At 40.6% G+C, this 13,697-nt stretch overlaps 1 protein-coding gene across 4 annotated transcripts in view; it reads left to right on the plus strand.

The window, feature by feature from the left end:
- The first annotated feature begins 1,467 nt into the window (after positions 1-1,467).
- CALD1 (caldesmon 1) overlaps positions 1,468-13,697 on the plus strand; it is a 152,905-nt gene continuing 140,675 nt past the window's right edge. For 2 of the 4 annotated variants that reach the window (XM_088055028.1, XM_088055029.1), the window contains exon 1: positions 1,479-1,803. The gene's annotated coding sequence lies outside the window, so the exon portion shown is untranslated. Of the gene's footprint in view, positions 1,804-13,697 lie in introns of all 4 variants that reach the window. The other 2 variants (XM_088055025.1, XM_088055026.1) reach the window with 2 other exon arrangements.

Here is a 13,697-nt window from a genome sequence, read left to right on the forward strand (position 1 = left end):
TCTGGATGCATGAAAGCAGAGGGTTTTAATAGAAGTTACACTGATGGGCAGTAGCTTGGAGTCTGTGGATTAAAGTTTGTAGTTTGTAGCACTGAGTTAAAAATAAAATAAAATGAGTAAAATGGGAAAGTGTGGTAATGTCCAGCCTCCATGACCTGGATCAAATCAATCCATGATTTCTCTGCATTGATGTGGCTCCTCTGAAGTTTGCTCATCACATCTTGCTTCTATGCCGGGGTGTGACTGCAAAAAATAGACTTTCCGTGTAGGAGACTGGAAATTACGAGTTTGGTGACATTAGAACAGATACTTTACTGCCCTTTGGGTCCTCCCATGTGAAAAGAACGTGAAAAATACATTCAAAGAGCAAGGAGGATAAGATTCACAGGATAAAATCTGTCTCTGTGGTATCAGTTGAAGGAAGATCAGTGGTCCCACTCTTGCAGGATCGTAACTCTGGGTTTGTGGAGACAGAAAAGTGATGCTGTGGGGCAGCAAAGTGTCTTATCCCTGTGTTTTAGGCAGGTGAGTAATGTGGAATCCTGCTCTTTTATCCCAGTGAGAGGCTCCACATAAAGGCTGAGGTCTGCCCCAGGTGTTTGTTAATCCCTTGTTTTGGTAAGATAAATTCACTTTCCAGGTGCTAAAGGAAACTTAAATTCAGGAGGTACAGAATGGATATGGGCTGCAACAGCTGCTCTCAAGGGCAGGGAAGAGGAACTTTGAAGTGAACTTGGATGGTGCTTTTGGCCCATTTAATTAGCAGAAGTTGGAATGGTTTGGGGTTAAAGTTGTGAAAGAATTATAGAGGATTTAAATTTACTTCTCGGTCATCCTATATGAGCATTGGCAAGGCCTTTAAGGAGGGGGTTTAGAAACCCTAATTTTGTGAGTCTGTTCTCCTGAAACCTTTGCTTTGGGGAATCTTTAGTATGATGTAGATACTGTAAAAAGGAACAGTGGACTACTGGTGGTTGCTGACTTCCCCTTTTTCCTGTCCCCTCTGAAACCTGACTTCTAAAAGACCCTAAACACTCCTAAATTGAGGAGGAGCTACAACAGGAATGTCTGTCAGGCTGAGTGTCTTAAAAATAAGTATCACCATAGGTCACACAGCAGTGTGCACTGCCTAATAGGGTTATGTGGTGTGTTAAAAAGTTAAACAAATGATATTTAGACTTGTAGCTTTTTGTTTTTCCTTCATAGAAATATCTTGAGAAGATATTTTGCTGTGTTGCTACTATTAAAATAGATATTTTGGACTGTATACTTCAATAGATAGAAAAAAAAAAACAAGCAAAAGAACTTGGAGGAATATTTATATTTTCCCTCCTTAAATGTTCCGTCCTTGAGTCAGTGAACAGTGGCTTGAAGCTGATAAGGGATGCAAAATGCAGTGCTGGACTGCAGTGTGGAGGCAGCTGCTGGGAATTAAAAACCTCAGAGGACCACTCTTCTTTCCCACCATGTCTGGGTGTGTTGGCCTGGCAGGTTTCATCTGTCCCTGGAAGTCTTTCTTGATCCACATTGTCAGATAGTTCTGCTGGGGTGGTGCTGTTTGCACACAGAGTGAGGTTGACCACTGTGGATTTATTTCTCTGATGTGAGAGGAGAAAGCGATTCCTCTGGGGAATATATTTGAATTAAACACAACACATTCACCCATTCATTGCCTCAGGGGTGGGAGGCATGGAAAGCTGGTGGTGAAAGGACTTACAGGGAGAATTTAACAGGATGTCAGGGGTAGCTTTCTCCAGCCTCCCTGAGCTCTGCATGGCATGGTGTGCCCTTCTCTGCCGTGAGGTGAGTACCAGAAAACCTTTTCTTTCTCACTCTTTGCACAGTGAGGGTGAAACTGGAGCCATTTCACAAGGACAGGGGCAACTGTCTTGTCCTTTATTGTACTGACTTCAGCTAAAGCAGGAGCAAATCCTGATCTTTTGATCAATCTTGATAATTTTCAAGATTGACTTAATTGAATTTTTTTTCCTTCTGATGGCTCTCAATCTTGAAAAAGATCAAGCCTTGGTAAATAAAATATATTAAAACATACCAGGAGCTTAGATACTTAATTGGATACTCACTTAATTTCCTTTACTTGATGACTCATTTTTAGAGGGACACCTACTAAATGAGACTACATGAAGTTCTGGGCACTGGAAGGCACAGTGTGATGCAGAATGGTAAGGTCAGATCTGGCTGAAGTCAGAATTACTGAGAGCTGTCTGACAGCTCCACGGTGATTTAAGGCACACAAAGCAATATATTCCAGCAATGTTCAGGAAATGCTCTTCAGTTCAGCTCTGAAGACATATTTTTCCACTACACCTGTGTATAGTCATTCTAATCTTTAGTAGATCATTGCTCAGGACTTAGTGGTGCCTTTAGGGAAGCGTAATGAAATCTGTGTTGCTTAGTGTGTGCTGCAGCTTTTTTTAGGCAGAGGATTTCATACCCAGCATCTTTCATCAGCCCTGGATTCACTCAGTTTGTCATGCTGCAGTGACCTCTCACACTCACGCTCAGTGTTTGCAGTGAACTCTGTGGGGCTGTGAAACAGTGACATAAAAAAGAGGTCCCCCAGAGAGAAAAGAGGCTTTATTATAATGCACACACTTAGACATGACTGTGGTTGTCTGGCTTCTCTACCTTTGAAGCAAATTACTGTTTCTTGTTTTCATAGTGCCACTTGGAATAACTCCTCTGAATGCTGAACCTGCCCTTGTTGGACAAATTTTGGCTAAAAATAATCAAATATTATCGGAGGCTTTCGTTCCTTCACGTGTATCTTCTCCCTGGGTGTTGAGAAATTGATGGTGGCTGGGAGGGTGAAGCAAATGTAAAGCAGAAAGGCTGCAGTGAATGATTGATAGGTGATTGGTACAGATTTTTAAATGTGAAAGTGTCACAATGAGCTAACTGGAGTTTTAATACTGTTATTCCTGAAAGTACCACCAAAAAGCATCAGCCAGTTAAAGTGAAGTGGCATTTTGGAAGTGAAGTCAGGGTTTTTCAGAGCTCACACTTCAGCAAAAGCAGACATTCTTTATTTAGCTTTCACTGGTAGAAATCCAGATGCATGCTTTAAAACTCAGTTTACTCTGGCTGTAGTCAAATGAATAAAGACAGAATATTGGTCCAGATGGGGATGCTTAAATCACCAACCCATATCTTAATTTCTCTTCTTTTCCTTCAGTTTATCTTCCCTTTGAAATCTGGTCACCTAAGAATTTTCCTGAATGCTGTGATCTAGAATAATTCCTTAAAACTGCTGATTTATTTTAGGTTGCTGATTTACTTCTGTCCTTCCCATGTCTTTTTTAGTTTTCAATTCTTTCTGCAATGATTCTCTGCTACTGTCAAGCCTAGGACAGTAATAAAAAGAAGCCTTTAGACTTGCATTCAGTTAATGGTTGTCCCATATCCTCTGATTTCTGTCATGACAAAACGTGCTAATTGTGAGCTACCCCAGTACTTGGCATGATCTTTCATGCTGTGTTTCTCGAAAAATATAATTTATTGGAAGCTTGGCTTGTCAGAAGTACTGGATGAGCGGTGTTGAGATGAAATTAATTTGCTTTCTAGAAGAAATAGCCCAAACAGAAGCTTTTATCAGACTTGTCTCCTGCCCTGAAAGAGCCCAGCTGTTAGGAAGTGGGAAGGGATTTGTGCAAGCTTCATACTCACACTGTGGTTGGCCTTTTTTGTGCAGGCTGTTGGTAGGGCTGCTCATTTATAACAACTGTGGTTGTTTGTGTGATCAAGTGAAAAACTGTCAGGGTCATGTCTAAGGAAATTGTGTTCCATTGGTGCAAAGCATCATCAGGTGTCAGGAGGCAGATTAGTAAAAATAAATTTTCATTTTTTTCCAGCCATACAGCCCTGGACTGTTATTGTAAAATGAGTAAAGATACTTGAAATACACATTCCTTTGGGTTTTCTTTCCAAATCTGAAAAAACAAATAGTCTATCCAAAGCCTCTTTAATGGAAAATGATTCCCAAGGGGTTGGAGAGCTCCTGGTTTTTTTTCCCAGTAACTAAAAAGTTCGCCCTGAAACAGGAAGTGCATATAAACATCTACTCAGCAAACACACGACACATTTATATAGTGGAGAGTTTAGAGGTTAAGAGTGTCCAGTTGGTACTGGGAATGCTCCAAGTTCTCCAGGCTTCCAGTTTCATTGTTGTGTTTGAAACCTTAGGGAAAAATAGAAGTACTTATCAAATATTTGCATTTATCCACATTCTTGCAAATTACATGCAGGAATGATATTTTAGAGATTCCTTGAACTTACTCAGTGGTTGTGGAAATTCTGTGGTCTGCCCTGTCCCGTACCTAAAAATTCTGCCGTTTGTCTAGCTGTTACTTTTCAGATTTCCAAAACAATTAATTAGGAAAAAGAAGAAAAAAATGGAGAAGAAAAAAAAGGAGAGAGAGAAAAAAAAAAAACTTACCCACTTCCCCTACATAAAAAGGTTTTTAGAGAGTGGGGGTGGTGGGAGAAGCAGGGCCTGGGAGCTTTGTACATAAAATCAATGGTGGGATAATTTCCAAGGTCAACAGAATATAGCCTGGCTGTACTGCTGTAACCCATAACTCCCATAAACACGCCTTTCCAGGGTGAAAAGCAGCCCAGCTCCTCTGGGACTATCCCAGAGGGATGGGTCAGCAGGGGAGGCCTGGCTTTCTCTCTGAGTTTGGCGATCCTCGAGCGGACGGTCCCCGCGGAATTCCGGCGTGATTTTGGGAAACGCGTACCGGGCACGCCGCTCTCTTTGGACAGTTGTTATTACAACTCCAGAAATGGAAAATTCTGTGGGGGTGGGGGGAAAAAAATAATGAGGTGAGGAGCAGAAGCGAAGGAGAGTCAGTGCTGGGTGATACTACAGCTGCTACTACTTAGAATTCAGATTAAAAAGCAGAGATGATAGCAGGATCAGGAGGGTGGGGGGATAGTGAGCAGTGATGAAGATAAGGCAGCTGGAGAGTGCAATCTGTGCCATTCAATAAAGTGGCTCTGTTCAGATAAATTGTTGTAATGCAGCCAAAACCGAAATCATATATTAAGGAGCAAGAAAAATGGAATGAGGGGCTGTATCTTGTGTGTATGAACAATACAGAGGACTCTAATAAAAATCAAATCTTGGAACCTCCTCAGGGACAGATATTGGCTACTAACGGGCTCTGTGATTCTAGCGGAGAAAATCCTACGGAATAGCTGGAATCTGAAACCAGACTAGTAAATTAGACACACATTTTTATGCTCAGGGTGATGAACCTCTGGAAGAACAATGTTTGGTTGATTCTTCTGTTGGTGGTGGTGGTAAGAAAACGTGACACCTGCCTCACCTCACAGAGCCCACAGTTGTAATTTTTTTTTACTTCTTTCTTGTAGTTCGGAAGTCCCCTTGAGTTCTGTCTAATTGATTTGGGGAATTTGTGTGCATGGGGTCACAAGTGCTGCTAGGCAAAGTTGGACCCTTTCTGATCACCCTTGAAATGCAAATGCTTTGCAGCAGAATATTGAGCTTGTTTAATTAAAACCCCAACAGGAATAACTTTGTTACAATGGTTAATAAACTCTGCTGTGGAGCCTGTCTGGAGCTGCCGCAGAAAAGTGATCTAGAGATGTCTGGAAAGACAAGAAACAAAATAAAACAATAAAATAATAAATATAAAATAATAAAAATTATGAAATTATAAAAAAGAAATATAAAAAAATTATAAAATAATAAAATGCATGGAAAGTGAGCATGTGGGCTGTTGTTGGACTATTGCAAAATGGTTTTTGAGGTCCCATGTATTAAGGAACCAGAAACTGGGGGCACCCAGCAAGGCAAACACTCTAGAGGCTTTTCTGGATGGGCTCTTCCATGGGAGACTTTCAGGCTGGGATTTACTGTGGGTTCAATTTCACCTGAATGACTCACATCCATTGGAGAAAAACGAGATTATATAAGGGAGGTGTACTGCTCTGCTGCATCTCCAGAATGAGAGCAAGCTGACTTGATAACTAACCATGATCTCGTTGCTAAATGAGTTCTTGAGACACTAAACGTGTCAGTAGACAGCAGGCACCTCAGTGACATAATAGAAAATGTGATTTAATGCTTGCTTAAACATATATATATATTATATATATATATCTTATGCAGAATGGAATGGATTTACTTTGAGCTACCTGTGCCTTCCATGTTAGTTTTGTTTTTAGAGTTTTGGGAATAAAGAAATCCTGTCTTCCACTGGGCATTTATCAATAGATCAAATTAGTGACAGCTGATCAACACTTTTACAGGACAGTGTGGCCTTAGAAACCCCATTCCTTTTAGATTGTTTACATGCTTGCTTTTCTGCAGAAGCCAGGGCAGATGAGTTTTTTGGTATTTTTTTTCACAGAAAACGGGTATGGGTGGGAAAGAAGACTAATTCTGCTGTGACATTTATAAACCCAAGTAACTGGGAAGGTTGCAAAGTAAAGAAGACTTTACAAAGAAAAAGAAAATTTTGTGAGTTCTGTGGTTTAGGGTATTTTTATTATTACTTTTGTGTTGCTTTTTTTATTTTCAGATTTGCATTAATAGTCCTAAGGAGGACTAAGAGGAAAGAATTATGAGAAATGACAGTAGAATTTAGCAAGAGACTTGAAACTGGGAGGAAATGCGAGGGAAAGAAATGAAGATTGAATTGGATCTGCAAGTCTGAGATGAGAGGAAGGTTTTTGAAGAACCACTCTGAAATAATGCAGTGAAAAAGAGGGTAGGAAGGGATGAACAGAAGATTTACAGGTGATTGGAATGATACAGTCATAGAACTGAAATCAGAAATACCAGCTCTGGGCACTGCTGGAGGTGATAAACTGTATAACACAGATTTAAAATGCTGTTTTATTTCCATTTAGGTGTGATGTTACTCAGTATAATTTAGAATATTTGTTAATTGTGGCACTGCTCCATCTGGTGGAAAATATTTTTTTCCTGTTGAGCATGGACACTTCACATATCTGATGGTAAAAAGTGATTGGAAAATCCCACCCCATGTATTTCGATGCACCAAAAGCAAATAACTACACTTTATAAAGTCCTGAGGGGAGAAAAAGTAGTGCAAGACATATATTTTTATATTTATATTTTATATTATATATAATTATATTTTTATATTTTAATATATTTTAAATATATTTTTATACTTTAATTTATTTTTAATAATTTAATTTATATTTTAATTTATTTTTAATCATATATTTTTATATAATTCTCTGCTCTCCAGAAGTTTTTGATGGCTATCCATACTATCTTCCTACTTATCATCAGTGTTTGGGAACAAAGGTTTCTCTTGTATTTTTCTGTAAATTGTATGTAGGCAGCATTGACTTGCTGTGTTCTGGGACAGGTCTGGTTGTGGTTCCATGTTTGTTTGGATTTTTTATTTATTTGGTTTTTTTTGGGGGTAAGCACAGAAGAAAAAACTTGTTGATAACATTGTTTTTTTTGTGAAATTTAGGAGCATGGTGCTTTTTTAAAATCATTATTTATTTATTTTTAATTGAAAAGCATTGAAATATGTACAGGGTAAGATGTTTAATGTGTTTCTATGAGTCTGGCCTCAGGCCAGTGTTGCAGAGTTGATGTCCTTGGTAGGACACATCATGGCAGAGGATCAAACTTCTGCTCTGACTGGGATTAACTGGCTCAGTGTGAACCTGGTGGAAAGTAACAGAAGGTGCATCTGCCAGCACATGAGCCTTTAGAAGTAAATTTTCACTTGAATATTTGGGTCAGCTGGAGGCAGACCCCAGGTTTAATGTGGAATTTGTCATGTCTTTTGTGCAGTCAGGACTTCTGCTTCCATTTTCTCTGCCCCTGAGCTGGATGAGCCTTGACTTCTCAGCAGATTTCCAGGACACATTTTTAACTTGCTCTTTCGTGGCTCAAAGTTCTATTTCCACGTGAGTGCTCGCATAGGCTGCTCTGTTGCACCTTTCATCACCATTTTTAGATGTCTCCCTGTAAATGTCAGGCACTTCATCGTTCTATGACTTCATGTACCTTCGTGCTGGGCTGGTGGCCTGGGATATTCTACAAGTGTGTTTATCTTGTCATCACCAGTTGTGCTTTGGGCTGGAGCTGCTCCTGAGCAACGTAGAGAGATGGCTGAGTGACTGCAGCCCTTGTTCTGTGCTATCCCACTGCCTGAACTTGCCCTCCTTGCCTGCTTTTGGATCTGACCCTGTCCCAGGATAAAGGATGAGGGGAATATTATCTCCCCATGCTGTGAGAACGTGTTTCCAGAGAAGTTCCTGGCTGCATGAAGTGTGAGACCATCTCGGCATTTTAACGGCAGCTAAAATGTCACACAGCTGAAACTGCAGCATGTTCTTGTGGCTCTCTTTGGTCATCTTGCTGTAAACTGTTTATGAGGACCTTCAACCCACTGTGTGTTGCCTTCTTTGTGATTTCAGAAGGGCATTGCACAATTCTTGACAGGGCTACCTGGTTGATGAGTCTGATAAGATCCATCTGATCAGCATGACTGGGGTTTGTGGTCACTCTTCACGGGAAGCTTTGGTGCCTGTGTGCTCTGTTGGAGTCTCAGGTAGCTGCATGGCTTTAAGCAGCTATTACCCAGCTGTGCTCTTAAATTCTCCTTGTTCTCTTCATGTACTGCCAAGCAATACATGCAATTTTATTGCCACCTTCCATTTTATGTAATATGTCTGGGTCTATGTATTATATTGCATTGTAGCATATATTATAACACACACACACACATATATCCATATATCTATATATATATATATACACACACACCTTTCCAGGCTTTGTAGTCTGGCCAGAACAGCATTGCAGCATGGATTGGTTGATGGTTTCTAGGCTGGAAGCAGTGAATTGAAACTGACCCTGCGAAGCAGTGCTCTTCCCTATAGGTTCAATCTGCTTTGCCAGTGCTGTCTCAAGTTGAAATAGCAGGCAAATATTTGCTGGATTTGGAGTTAAGTGACTGACACGGTGCTATCTGTTGTTTTTAATGAGCATTTCACTGTTAGGTGTGAAATGGAGAAAGCAGGAAGTGTAAAAGATACGATTTCCCTCTGCTGCAGTGGTTTGCAGTTCACATAACAGTAGCTGGTACTGGCTGGCATTAAATCTGGATTAAAATTTGGACACTAGCTGCAGAGACCCCATGCAAGAAAGAAAATAGAGAAATAAATTCCTTCATGATAACTGATTTTTTCAGAAATGCCTTTTGGTTGAAGTACTACATGCATTTTCCAGAGTTCATGTACCTCTGCAGTTTGTTTTAAGAGATCTGAATTTATTTGGTGTAGATTTATTTCAATTATCTAATCAGAAGCAGACACATAACTTCTTAGGCTGTCAAAGGTATTCAGGAATGTATGACAAACTTCAAAGGAATGTATAAGATCTTGCTACACATCTTACTATGCATTTTTATAGAGGAGAGTTAATTAAATTTTCCCTTTCTGCCCAGAAATTACTTTTAGGCTAAATTAAGTATGTGGAGTTGTAAGGCTTTTCAGTGTTCTCTCTTTTTAGCTTTGTGACTGATTAAAAAACCAAATGCTTATCTGGATCAGAGAAATAACAAGCAGAGGGGGGCATCCTTAGGCCAGTTATCAGCTGAAAACAATTTAACTTTCAGGTGTCCAAGTTCCAAGGCACAGAGGGATTAAGCAATAGGGACTGTGTACAATAATGTTTATTTGCAAAGGAGAAACTTCCAGGAGGAAAGCAGCTCTGTTTCCCAGCTCATGTTTCTCCATGGGGGGGTTGCTGGGGAATAAAAGGACTCGTGCCACCCTTGGGAGTCCTGCCTGGTGTGGGGTGTGGTCCCTGCCAGGTGGGTACAGGACAGCATCCTTCCCTGCCTCCAACCTGGGAATTCCTGTTCTTGGGTTAACTCCTGTGGAGGCTTAATTTATGTTCACTTGCTGGGAGGGAAGGGGAGAAGGAGGAAAAAACCAAAACGCTCTGGTTATCTGAATATACACCATTCAAGTATGTTTGCAGGGACAATATTTCAAGTTATTAGTCTCAGCAATTTAGATAAGAGCATGTACTTTCCTACGGAAGACAAGGCACTGTGTCTTAATATTAATACCTGCCACAGAGCAACCCTGTGTGATAAAGTGCTTAGATAGCACTACAAGGGGTGAATTAGAAATGCCTGGGAAGATATATGATGCCATTAGTAAAACATGAAGATTTATGTGTGACATTAACATCTCTAAGACAGCAGAAGCAGAATTGTACTACTAAAGCTGCCTAAATGTTTGTTTTTTGTGTTTTTTTCCCTTTCCCCCAGATGTAATAACAAAGAGATCTGAGAGAAAGGGTTATCTAACTAGTACAATTTGGCAGACCCACCATTCCCTTCAAATTTTCCTCTGTATCCCCTGGCAGATGACTGGGACTCAAATTTTCGAAATCCCTGGCTGATGGCAGTAATGATAGCAGTGTTTGGGGTGTGATGGAGCACCAGAGTTGGGTTGCCTTTTCTTGGCATTGAGGTGTCTTTGTTCCTGCTGGGAATGCCTGTGTCCATCACAGGGGAGAGTTAAGGATGGCCCTGCAGGAGCAGGACTGGCCAGCAGCAAGCACCAAGCATAGAATCCACTTCTTGAGCTCTTTGACACCAGCGCCAGGAGATTTTAAAATCAGGTGGATTTTAACTCTGCTGGCCAGCTTGTGTGACATATTTCATCTTCCAGCACTGCAGGGTCAGGGGAGTGAGAGATTGGCTTCATCCTCTCTGGCTGAGTGTGCCCTTTGCTGTTTTACACTGCCAATTGCTGCTGTGAATGACTCGTGTTGTTTCTGTCACGCCCAGCCGGGCTCTGTTTCGTAGAGCTGGGACAGCAGCGATGCATCCTCATCCAGCCAGGGGGTAATCCTGTCCCTCCTGCCAAGGGGGAGATTCCATTGTCTTGGGTTCATTATAACACAGTGAGGTGGAGCCACAATTATAACCTTTCACTGCCCTGGAATTTGAAAATGTTCTGTTGCCTGTTGGGAGTTTCTTGCTGTACAAAGTGAATTCGGTTAAGCAAGAACTCATTCTTCAGGACAGGCTTTTTTTTACAGTGCAGGAAGTTCTCACTTGTGGAGAGCCAGTGTGAAAATCAGCAGCCTGTATTGTCTTAAAAGCAGAGAAGAAAGAAAAACTGTCATTGTACCCTGAGGATGGAAAATTTAAGGGGTAGCTCAGTCTGCAAGTAGAGAATGCACGTTTCTCTTGAACAGACCATCACTGGGTAGCAAACTCAGGTATAATTACCTCCTGAATATTGAATTATATCTATAATTATCTATTGAAATTGTGCTTTCCTTCTCTGAACTGTTAGCATTTATACATAAATAGAAATTGTGCTGGTTTTGAGGTAAGGCAGTTCAATATTGACATTGTTATTGGTCGTGTGGGGAAAGCCGTCCGGTGCTCTGGTGGGTGCACAATGTAATGAAGAGTTTTGTCAGGACTCTTGGTAAATATCCTCAGAAATCTGGGAATCAGAAGTTAAAGCTGATCCTGCCCTCTCAAGCACATGGTTAGTTTGGTGATTGGGGAAAAAACCAGGTCACTTATAACTAAGAATAATCTCGTGTTCAAATGTGGAGCCTTTTTACATTTGGGGAAGTGTCATTAATAACAGCACATCACGTGTGAAAACGCTTCATCTGAAAGGTCTCCAAGATCTTTCCAAAGGTGAATTTCGTGCCAAAGCTCATAGAAAGCACCACTTGGATCACCAAGACTGCAGCACAGTGAGCCTGAAGATTTGGTCTTAATTTACACTTGAAATGGGAGAGGGCAAATTAGAAACCTGATTCATGACTAGTGGGCTAGTCAAGATTTACAGTGCAGTCAAACCTGACAAGATTTTGGGATCTTTTCCTGTCAGCTGGAAAACAACCCTAACATATCCAACTGCTGCATACAGAGATATTTACAAATATCAGAGATGCTGAATTTGTTCTTTCTGATGCCTTTTTCACTTCGATGGGAGGAGTTGACCAGAAGCAGCTCCATAGCACATAACCTTTTATTGTTTAGGGGGTTTGTAAGTTTCATTTTGTTTTTCAAAGCGTAATTTTTTTTAATCTCGTCTAAAATGAAACAAAACCTCACTTTTATGATGTGTGAGCATATATTTTACATTTATTTTCATAACTTCCAATGGAAAGAAGTCCTCCAAGGAGCTGTAGTCAGGTTAATAAAGCTGGAGTCTGAGGCTCCACAGAGCAGGGAAGTCCTTGAGCTTCATTCTGTGACATGGATGCTCCTGGCTGCTTTTCAGAAACAAAAATGTCAGGGTGTGATTTAGCAGCACTTGTTTTTGGTAGTCAGATGATGAAGAGTCTTGAGTGAGTTTTGGATCAGGTCATGAAGCAGTTTGCCTATGAAACACCACAGAATTTAGATTTAAGAATAGGTTTTTATTTGAGACTAGGCTCTTTATATAATTATAAAAATACTTAGAAGATATGGTTGGAATAAGTGTTTGGGGTTCCTTTAAAATCAAGAAATGAAGGCCATTCTAGTGATTTCTAAGAAAAGTGAAAGTTAGCATGTAAGAAACGGATGCTGAGTTTTTTGGCCCTGCTGAAGCTGATGATGAAGCTTCTCTCCTGTCCAGTTGCAATCCTCAGATTTGGCAGACTGGCTGGTTTTCTGGCTCTTGACTGTTTTTAGCAATAACCTCTGGCCATAATACATTGCTGGATGTCCAGTGCCCTAGGCTAATTCTACATCTGTGAACCCTGTGTGAACATTTAATGGATAAATGCAGAGCATTTTCATTGCACATCTTGTTATTCCTGATGCTTTGGATTGATTCCAGTTGAGTGCTGTGTTGATCAGCATAAAGTAACTCTAATAGAGAAATATTTCAGACCTACTTATTTTGACTTGTCACTGTTGGCAGGGGGGAGAGCTCTGCACAGAAATTGGTGAGTTTCCATGTAACCACTGCATTCTTCTAGAGTAAAATGGACCAGTTGGACAAAGAAAAAGCCCCTCATAAAAATCACCAGAGTGAGTGTGCATGCATAATAGAAAGCTCCCAAGCAGTCTTGTTAAAATTCATGTTTTACACTGTCACACAGTCATGGAATGCATAACAATAGTCTGGCTATAGGTCAAGGGTCTGTTTGTTCTTTCATATTTCTCCTTAATTTGGCAAGTGGACGCACTTTCTGTCAAAGAGAAGATGCCAAAAGAAAGGGCAGGGTTTTTTCCAAGTTATTTTTGAAAGGCCTTGATTCTTGGATGTCTGATTAGGGTATTTTAGACCTGGCTGTCATTACCCTGGAAATCGAATGTTGCAGCAGCTTAATACAGGCAGCCAAAATCATTAAAAGCATTCCAAAAAAATTCATCTAAAGATAGGGTTCTGTTCAGCTGCACAGAACAGCAAGGCACTAATTGTAAGCTTAGCAGGGGATTCATATCTTCTGCCTTACATCAGTTTTTAACCAAAATTAACCCCATAAAGATGGGGTCTGCTGTGTTCTCCTTTCTGTTCTCATGCATGTTCACTTGTGTTTCTCTAGCAGAAGTTTGGATTTTTTGTGTCTGTAATGAGCCAAATAACCATGATCTGCATGCTGTGCTCACCTGAAATTCACACAAAATGGGAACTGGGTTGTGTGGGAGCCTGAGCTGCAGGATCCAAGTCGG

Source organism: Pseudopodoces humilis, chromosome 5, assembly GCF_049639895.1.
Source record: "Pseudopodoces humilis isolate 2021_Gansu_Grassland_sample_001 chromosome 5, ASM4963989v1, whole genome shotgun sequence".
Taxonomy (NCBI): Eukaryota; Metazoa; Chordata; class Aves; order Passeriformes; family Paridae; genus Pseudopodoces; species Pseudopodoces humilis.